The following is an 11300-nucleotide window of genomic DNA, read 5'->3' on the forward strand; positions in this document are numbered from 1 at the left end:
AATCCTATAATTTTTTGTTTATAGCATAGTTTATACGGATTACTCCCAAAAAATTATACGTGTTTTGGAAATGTTGAGTGGAATTAGTCTAGAATCGGTTAATTTTATAGAAGAAATTTCGAACAGCCTTAGTCCGTAAAGTTCCCACCTATCGGGCTGTGATTGGCTCATGTATTTAATCATTCCTACAACGTAATTTTTGGTAAGCGTGGAACGTATCTAAGCGTTATAGGGGGGTCTACTGTACCAGTGGCGTAACGTGGATGTCAGCTGCCCGGGGTGGAGAAAAATTTTGCCACCCCCTTATTTAGGTATCTCAATTTAAAAGACTAAAATTCAGTTTCGTCACAGAATAAGTAATGAAAAATTCTGTGCTCATTTCAATCGGTCGGAATCGTAGGTGCGACAAAAATGTGAAATGAAATGGTTGAAAGTTTTACAAGATATTGTAAAACTTTCAACCATTTCACTTTCACAGCATGATCATCACCTGCCCCGGGCCCCTGCTGCCCCCACTACGCTACACCACTGTGCAATACCTTGATTAATAGAAAAAAAAAATTGAAGTGAATGCCATGAATGATTGTGATTATATTTATCAAAGACTGTAATTAATGGACTTTTTGATATCCAAAAAATGCAAAATTTATTTATGACAATGACTTCAGAATGAATTTTTATAAGACTTGAAGTTTGTCCTTAACTGAAATTTACGAGCAATGAACACCATAAAATTCAGATTTGGCAAGTAAATGTTCATACTATTAAAATTATTTTCCCACCATGGCTATTTTTTCTAACTTCTGAAACACTCCTTTATATTATTTAAGTTAAAATACTTTAACTAAAGTTAGTATGAAAAATTACATATATTTACATTTAAGTAATTTCATTACACTATTATAAGTTTTTGAAATTTTAAAACAACACAAGCTGAGTTTGGGCCCTGGTAATTAATACTGGCTTCCTTATGTGCTTAGCCTGTCAATGGCCAAGTGGATAAAACATTGATAGCACAGGTCTGCAAGTAAAAAACTGCATAGAATTTTTATACATTTTCTTAGATTTCAACTTGGTAAAAACAAAAAAAATACCAAAAAGATTTCATCTTGTCAATTTTTTTTGTTACACTCAAGTTTTTGTTTGTATTTAGCATAAAATTCCTAGTTAACTTAAAATTTAGAATTCTTTTTTATTTATTTAAAAAATGGCCTTAAAATGAAGACTTCTCACATTAATTCTATCAATTATAGCTGGACTTGGTAATAAATAAATAAATAAAAATGTTAATGGTTGAAGAGAATAGTGGTAAGGGGAGATGGGTTAAGTAGTTTTAGCGTTAGGAGGAAAGTCGCATGATCGTGTAGAAACAGGTTAAAAGTTGATAGTGAGTAATATTACTGGTGAGGTTGAACGTGTTTCGATATGTTATCTGGGATACTAGGAATAAATATAAACAACCCGCTGTTGGATTAGATCTTGTTTCAACATGCTAAATAAGTTCAGTATCTCACTGGTCATCTAATGCCACACTCAGTTTATACGCTACTGCATTCGAACGCTACTGCGCTTGTATTTTTACTTCTGGAATATGGTGCGCAGAGGTTGTGTAATTTCTCCCAACAGCTTCTGTTATGTTTGTGGTGAATACACAGTGAAAAGTCAACAAAGAAACATGAGTGAGTTTGTAAAGAAAGTTTAATTTACATATTTCAAATTGAAACTTGGAGATCGAGACAAAGCAGATTTTTGGAAACAATGGGAGAAAAGGAAAAAGAAGCTGAGACTCTTTCAAGAATACAGTGCATAAGTTTTTGGGGAATACTAAGGACCCTGACTACAAAACCATTGTACAATGCATTCTGGCAGCAGCGTATGAAGCTCGAGGATGCGAGATGAGCTTAAAAGTTCATTTCTTACACTCTCATATTGACTATTTTCCCGAAAACTTGGGCGCCTATAATGAAGAACAGGGTGAAAGATTTCATCAGGATGCCCGTGATATCGAGAGACGTTACCAAGGAAAATGGGATGTCAATATTGTGAGATTAGCCAGGAGTACCTTTCCACTAGGATTGTTAGTACCACTTAATTGGCGCTATTCTCTAGAATAGTTCTTGGAGTTTCGGATCGAGAGATCCAATCTTACGTCAAGAATTGACCGGGAGGGCTTTAGTAACAGATCTGAATTGCGAGATTTGGATCTACGTCAGGATGTTGACACCAGTTAATCACTTTTATAACACACGGATTAACATGCGTTTGGAGATAATATGGATTTGATTCGGATAACAACTAAGAGACATTTCTTAAACATATAAATAAAAGAACTTAATAAACTAGTATAAACAAAGGTATACAAAATGGATATAATCCAATAATTCAAACAAACGATTGAGAGAGAATATGAATTCAATTAAAATATACGCTTAGAGAGAGAGAGCTCACAAATTCATTTATATTCATTTATATATCATAAACAAAGGTATACAAAATGGATATAATCCAATAATTCAAACAAGCGATTGAGAGAGAGTATGGATTCAATTAAAATATGCACTTAGAGAGAGAGAGCGAGCTCACAAATTCATTTATATTCATACTACCTCAAGGTTTACCGGGTCTTTATGTTCATCTGTGTTCTATGATCATACTTCATTTCAGGGAGAGGTCTTGATTTGATACAATATTAAAAGTTCTTCTTTTACCCCTAAATTAACTCATATTATACTTGTCTGGATACGACTATGGGCGTTGTCCTTATGGAGACAATATATGGGAGACGTCTCCTCTATGAGATCCTCTGACGCACCCCTAACTAAGGACATTGGCCTTAGGGAGACAATATGGGAACTTCTTTCCAATATGAGATTCCCCGAATCATGTAGATCTTTGACCAATCAGCATATTTGTATTTTCTCACGTGAACGGATGAAAAGGGGAATTATTGAGGGGTCGACAATTCCCAAGGTGGTGAGATTTGTGATAGATAAGTGGAAAACAACTTCCGTTAAAGGAAGTGGCTCTTTTATCAGTTTTCCCCATGTTAAAAAAACTATATTTTCACACCAAAATAAAAGAATATTTTACTTCATTATTTTAATTTTATATTTAAATTGTTAATTAGACCCAGGGGTTATTCGGATCTCACAACATGTTAGCTGACTACTGTTGGATGCTCAATTGAGAAACCAGAGAAGGAATTCGGAAACGAGTTTGGAGAAGCATCAAAAAGAAGGAAAGGTTTCATAAGAAAAAAGAGTAGACCTAAAATTGTGTATAAATATCAGAAACAATTTGTTGATTAGTTGTAAGAAAATATTTATTACAAGGAAATAAATATATTACAGTAGAGCCTCGAAAACTCGGCCTAATGTGGACCGAAGGGTGGCCGGGTTTGTGAAAATGCCGGGTTATCGGGAATGCGGTTAAAAAAAATAAGTATGAGTGTTTCCTCAGAAAATACTGTACTGTACTTGTATGTATTGTTTACTTGAGAATACAACAGAGAATAAACTGCCCAAATACCCTTAAATAAAGGAAAAGTACATCTTTTATGAAGGCATAGAGCCTTTACTACATGAAAATGAAAATTAATGAATACACTGTGTACAGTAATTTACCTGATAAGACAGACCTCAGAAAAATACTTTATGAGGCATAAAGCTGTCTTTATCATAAAAATTAATTAACTAAGGATTTTTTTTGCCCTGCTAGGGTGTGGCCGAGTTATCCGGAGTGCCGGGTTATCGAGTGCAGTTTGAGGCTCTACTGTATAAGAGTTTTTATCAAAAATTTGTTTTTATTTTGCAAAAAACCTTTATGTAATGGGATGTAACAGAAGTTATTTTTAAAATCTGCAATCTTTAAAACATATAATTCAGCAAAAATATTCCATGCAGCTGGAAAAAAAAATTTTTTTGTAGACCTGTGTAGTTGGTCATAGGTTTGAATCTTGCCAATGGGCTGGCCGCACAGAATTTTCTGTGTTTTCTTCATGTATCTAAGATGTAAATAGGGTCAGTGTCCTACAGAAAGTACTCCTGGGAGGCATCCCTCCTTTGTAGATTAATGCAACACTTGGACAGTCTTAGGTCCTCCTGTGCCAAATGTCACAATGGGCAACCAACTCTCCAGTGAATGCAGTCAGCTGCAATGATTTCAGCATCATCCCTAATCTTCTTTAGATCATCTTTATATGTAGAGCACCAGGTTGTTCATGGTCTATCTTGTTTCCTTTTTCCACCACGTTTCCATTGCAAGGCTATTTTTGGTAGGCATTCCTCCAACAGAGGACGTACTATACATGCCCTGCAAAAGACTTTCTATGCTCTTAACAATGTCCCATAGTTTGTGTAGGCCACTTTTGAGGAGTTCTCATTTGTGATACAATCACTATATGTAATTCAAAGTATCTTTTGAAAAGGGCATTGATGAATATGTTGAGTTTCTGAATAATCTTTGTCTCTTTCCATGTTTCCAAGTATAGATTGCAGTTGGAATGACAATGGTGTTGTAGAAGTGTATCTTAGTTGCTGTACCAATTGCTTGTGAGGACCAGATTGAACATAGTCTCTCTATTCACAGCTAATGCTTTACCAAGTCAGCATTTTATAGCAGCTTTAATGCCTCCGTTTGATGATAACATGCTACCAAGGTAGCAGAGCTCTTCCACTTCATCCATTGTTTGACCCCTGACTGTGATTTTTACTTTCATTTGCCTATTTAAGGACATCATTTTTATTTTACCATTACTGATCTGCAATCCCATCCTTCCAGCCTCATGTTCAAGGCTTGTGGTCAACTCTGCATCTTTGGGTGTTTCTGGTATCAATGCAATATCATCAGCAAAGTCCAGATCTATGAGTTGCATCTGTCCTCTCCATGGAATTCTTGCACCAGGGAGTGTAATTGCTTGCCTCATTATAAAATCTATGACCAAGAGGAAAAGTAATGGCAAGAATGCAGCCTTGCCTAACACCAGTTTCAATTTTGAAGAAATCAGTGTATCCATCCTCTCTCTCTTTTATCTGAAGTCTGCCTTCTATATAAAGTTCATTAAAAATATTAATTATCACTGCGATATGCCGTAAGATCTAACAATATTCTACAGCAATTCACGATGGACACTGTCAAAGACTTTTTAAAGTTAACAAAGTTAACTTTTGTTCAATCAGTGGTTTTTGGAAGTTAACTTTTGTCAAATCAGTGGTTTTTGGAACTCCAGAGATTGCTCTATGATGTATGATATCCTGAGGAACAATACATCTATTCACAGCATGATCATCACTTGCCGACTCAAAAAATTCCTTTTTAATAACCCGAGATTTCACAATAAAATAAAAAAAAATCATTTGTACTTTTCCAGCAATAACTTTAATCACAGAACAAACATTTTCAGCCAATTTACAGGCCTGAAGCAGGTCTGTAAACTGATCCGGAAATGAGGATTGCAAGACTCAAAATACAAGCATAAACTGTAATTTACTAATATTTACAATTACTAATGTGCATTTTATATGCAAAATAGTGAGAATTATGCAATAAATGATCTTGCCAAGATGGACTTTAATTTGAATTTCAAAAGATGAAATAGAGAAAACATAATGTAAAAGAAGAAATTAAACACAAAAATAAATAAAATAAATATCTCTAAGTAATGTGAATAAATNACCCTACCTCTGATCTGTATGAATTTGTCCTCGTGGTCCGAAGTGACAACCGGCTGTCAGAGTATACCGTGACCGGCTCTGGACCAGAATGTTGTGAGAAAACAATGTAAAAGAACACAAAAATAAATAAAATAAATATCTCTAAGTAATATGAATAAATAAAAACAAAAACAAAATTAATAAAATTGTTGAACTCAATTATTGAAGTATTATTTGTTTAAGTACAAAATATCACATTTTCTTTGGTATCAAGATGATAAAAAAATAAACAAATAGCATTATTGAATTGATGTCACAGGCTGCAACTAATTGTCTCGCGGGCCGTATGTTTTGACATGCCTGCCGTAGGAGAACTAAGCAGAAGACCTTTCCAGGAACCAAGAGAAGTGTAATACCTCTCCAGTTGTTACAATCAGCAAGGTTTCGTTTCTTAGGAAGTTTGACTAGTACAACTCTGCCAGTCCCTGGAGATGCTTTCCTTTCTCCAGCAGTTTTTAAGAAGGTTTTGTGAGGACCTGCATAATGTATTGTAATCTCCTCCATGCACTGGGAGCTCTGCTGAAATCTAAAATCACCTTTGCAGTTTCTTCTATTGTGATCTCAACCATTTTCATCTCAGGATCTTCTGAGGATTGACAGTGCTGAAATCAGTGTAGAGGTAGGATATGGTTGGTTTAACATCTCATTAAAATGTTCCATCCAGCATATGCTTCATTCTTCTTTACTGTGCAGGATTTTAATGGTTTTATCTTTTATGGGAGCATTAAAATTACTTCTTGGCCCAGTTAGTTCATGCACAATATGATGTAGCGACTTTGAGTCATTCCTATCTGCTACTTCCTGTGCCTCAACTCTTTTGCTTTCAATCCAGGCCCATTTATCAGCACTGCAGCTCTTTTTTACTTGTTTATATAACGTGTTATTGTGCTGCAGTTTCATTTTTTGCTTGTGGTGATTTGGCCTGGTCTCTTATTTGTTTTACATTCCTTTTGTCTATTAACTTCCAAGTACCATTCTATATCCAGCACCATTCAATCGGTGTATACACCTGACTTACAATAATTTTTACATATCGTGATTGGAATCGAGCTGTTATAATCAGGCTATTGACAGGTTTCCAACAATCGGCACTCGTGTTGCCTCCTTTGACAGGACAAAGCCCCACTGTTAGGTGATCTTTATTATGGCCAGAATATAAGATGGTTTTGCCTTCACTAATAGTTTTGTCATTTCCTGTCCATCTTACCTCAGTGATTCTGAGGATATGCACATCATATTTATCAAATTCCCCAAGCAACCGGGCCAGTTTCATATTACAAACTCTACATAAATTGCCTCTGCTGTGCCAAATGACACTACAGAGTATAAAGAGACTATGTCTTAATCATAAGCTTGGTCTGATATCCAGCAGCCACTGGATGACTGGACTTAGAGGTTGAACCTGAGATAAATGCTCAGGCTCTGGCTCTGGCGATACAACCCAAGAGGAGACCAACCTTCCTTGCCTTCCCTGCTCTCAAGTCCAATCCTCTTTACCTGGACATACGTTTTGGTGCAGCCAGTACTACACATAGTTCTCTACCAAAAAGAGACCAGCTCATAATAATCGGTCAGTGGGGTCCCCTTCCCTATAAAAGAGGGCCCTGCCCAGTGTTTCCACCGAGCTTATAGGTCAAAGAGACCTATTATGTTCCTCATCAATTCCTTTAGTTTCGATAGGTTTCCTTTACTAGCTGCAAGCATTCGAAATACAGTCGACCCCCCTATAATTAAGATTCCTATAAAAGTACGAAAAAATTGTGACCGGTATCCGTAAAAAACAGTAAAAATTCCCTATAATTATCTCAAAAGTCATCGGGCAGCCGAACTACTTTTCCGCCGTCCGTAGCGCCACGCTACGGAGAGATTTCTATCGTCTGGACAGTATTATATAAATTATATATAAATTAAGTACTGTACATATAATTATATATTAATTATATATAAATTAGGTACTGTATATATAATTATATATTAACTTATTGTAACTTTGTTATAATTAAATATATAATTTCCGCCGTCTAGCGTGGCGCCACGCTATGGAGATTTTTACGCTAACTATCGTCTGTCAGTATGTAAATTAGGTACCGTAAGTCTAATACAGTACTGTAATTTTATACATTTCTTGTGAAAGAAACATTTCTTATTCAATGGCGATTAAAATTATTTATATTAATGATGTCTCCGAAGTTCAAGGAACTATTAGCAGAAAAATAAGTTATTAGAAATAGGCTGCGGTTTGCTGAGCTGTTCCGCGACGAAAACAATGTTGAGCAATAGCGATGTCGAATGGTGACACTCGGTAAGTAATCCTACAATTTTTTGTTATAGCGTAGTTTATATGGATTATTCCCAAAAAAATATACGTATTTTGGAAATGTTGAGTCGGATTAGTGTAGAATCGATTAATTTTATGGAAGAAAATCTTTCAAACAGCCCTAGTCCGTAAACTTGACACGTGTCGGGTTGTGATTGGAAGGATTCGTAAGAAATCGGATTCCTAAAGAATGGAACGTATCTCTATCTTATAGGGGAGTCGACTGTACTTGTTCAGAAGGCTTAGACCAGTTGACTTAATCAGCCTGTTGGTGGTAGCCCTCAGTATGAGGACAGTCAAGTACATAGTGCCTCGCATCATCACAAGGGCATCCACAGGAGCAGCTACTTTCTCCTTGTCTGAACTTGGACTTGAAGTGGGGAAACCTCCCGTGTCCAGCCAGTATTTGCTCATAAGCAACTGGAGTTCGGCCAACTTCAGGCACAAAGGCATAGGTTGATCTACCTATTGTACTTTGAGTCTGGCACTCTTGCCAGTATGTCATTGATCGTCACAGTAGAGTACCTTTTATGTAGGAAGCCGCGGGTTCGACCGTCCTCGTTATAAATTGGCCCCCGGCCGCCTCCTTGGCCAGTCGGTCGGCGCACTCATTGCCCTGGATCCCAATGTGACCTCGGACCCACCTCAGGACAACACGTCGTGCGTGCCTCACCCTCGGTACCCTACCTCTGATCTGTATGAATTTGTCCTCGTGGTCCGAAGTGACAACCGGCTGTCAGAGTATACCGTGACCGGCTCTGGACCAGAATGTTGTAGGATCCACCGGAATACCCTCTCCAGGGCTACCAGTTCCACCTGGAACACGGACGCCTCCTCATTCAGTCTGATCGATCGACAGTGCACGCAAACTCCATCAGAAAAGACGCAGTATGCAGCACCTACTAAGCTACAGTCTCAGTCTTTAGAGCCATCTGTGTATATTTCAATACTGCTGTTTGTCAGTTTACCGACATCCCAATTTAGTCCTATCCTATAGGTGGGACGAATTCTTAATATGTCCGTCTGACTGGGTACATCTGATTGCAATGCTTAGCCTCTAAACTAACACCATTGTCCCATAGAAGGCAGCCTCTCGGCCAACAACCAGAGGCAATGGCAGCAGCCCGACCAAGACCGGGACCGCCTCCGTAGACAACAGTTCCGTACGGTTTCGTTACCCGCAGGGCGGCGATTCTCCGAATCGTGAATCGGGCCAGTACAGTATCCGTACATTCCAATTCTAGTTACACTACCGGTGTTTAGTATGTAATTCTGCATCGGGCAGGGGACAGCCTCGTGGTTGTTTCTGCACCATCATAGAAGACGAGCCAATAGTATCACACCAAGAGTTTTGGTTTTGCTAAAGTCTGCTCGTCGTTTCTTTAGCGGCGATAGTTTCTGCAGGTCAGGGTTGCCGGCCTCACACCCAACCCTCCTTTTTCATCCGGGCTCGGAACCAACAACGGCAAACTAAAATAGTTCTATCTAAAGTATTGCATTGTTTACTCCCATCAATCTGTCCATTCCAAGATAATTAACAACTTTCCTTATCTGATATCATCGAAAACGGTAAAAATTTTTGCACGTTATGTAGTGCCAATGAGTAGAAATTTTCTTATCCAAGCGAAACATTGGATAACATTGATGAGAAGTCTGCTATTCAGATAATTCAGATAGCAGACTTCTCATCAGTGTGCGGTCCACAGATCCCTGCGGGTCTGCAGGGATCCCCGAGTTTTTAGAAGAAAAAGAAGCATATACAGTATTGTGCAAATTAAAAAAAAAAAACAAAATGCTTCTCCTAATACTTTCCTTTATTAAAACACATTAAAGTTTAAATTAAAACAAGACTGGTCAAGCCCATCTGATAGCACGTTCCAGAAAAGCAAATCAAATATTTTTAAAATAAATTTATTATTAGTATTAAATTAAATTTTTTATAAAATTTAATTTAATACAATACATCAGGGGTGGGCAAGCAAGAGTTCAGTGGGAGCCAAAATGTAGGTTTTGCAAAATGCATGGGAGCGGCAGTTCTGTACTTTATTCTGTGCCGCGATTTTATTATATAATATAAATATAATTTAAAACAAATATTGAATTTTTTCAATAAACATATTTTCACAAAATTGTGGAAATAAAATTAACAACAAAAAGCAGAAATGAAAGACTTTCAGCAAGAGGAGCATTTGCCCGTGTCTGCTATACACTAACTGGGTAGATTTTACTGTAGCTTACAGCGATGGTAAACGACAATGTTCAGTTCCCTTTTGCATATAAGCGTGGATATGCGCAACCAACGGTTGAACGGAACATAACATTTGGTTAACGAAAGTGAAGTCATTGCGTATGCGCGTGTAAATCGGACAGACCGACAAAAGTCCTAACACAAGCAATTCTCCACTACCGCGAAGCTTGCTAAAAACAAACATTTTAATTTAAGTGATTTTAAGAAAAAAATATTTTGTATACATTTTACTTAAATTTTTTTCTAGGGATTCTGCCAAAAGTTTTTTTTATTAAGGGGGGTCTACCGAAGATGCATTAATTCGATGTTTCCGAAAATTCGTGCCATTGGGTTATTTTATACTTAAGCACAATAAAGCAATAAAAGCAGCAGATGCGACAACGTTGATCTCCGGGAGATCGCATTTTATCCAGATGGAAAAATTCCTCTTAGGGTTTGTCTACGGAAAGAATTAACTCGGGTATTAAACAACGAGCATCGGCCGTCGGTCGCGACAAGTTTCTTCCGGTTTTTACCGTATTTGTAAACAGTATGGCGGTAAATTCGAAACTGGCGACTCCGACCTTTTCCGTTTTTTAAAAAACGTCACGTCGCCATTCCTTTTATAAGAGAGAGACCACCGAGTATCCGAATATTTTTATTTGAAATCTGTACTAAAATTTTTGGCGAGAACGAAAAAATGGATATAATCTTGGAAAAACTTTCGAGTATAGTCTTAACTATGAAAAATCGATTTAAATTTAATCACGGTAAAGAAAATGAAAACCAATAAATGCAAAAAGACGTAATAAATAGGTGGGTAAAATAGTTTCTTCCGCTCCGGCCACTACGAGAATAGTTAATTTCCTACCTCGAGTGTGCGGTGCAATTTTAAAATACGAATTTTGCAAATATATAGCAGTTATCTCGAACCCATGCCTATAATCGTGTCCCCCAGAAGTTTAAACCGGAACAATCCCAATACATCTTTTTCGTAAAAAAGTATGGTTAAATAAATGACGAATTCACTCCAAGATAAAATAAG

This window comes from Centruroides sculpturatus, unplaced genomic scaffold (assembly GCF_000671375.1).
Source record: "Centruroides sculpturatus isolate CEXI.00-Female unplaced genomic scaffold, Cexi_2.0 scaffold328, whole genome shotgun sequence".
NCBI lineage: Eukaryota > Metazoa > Arthropoda > Arachnida > Scorpiones > Buthidae > Centruroides > Centruroides sculpturatus.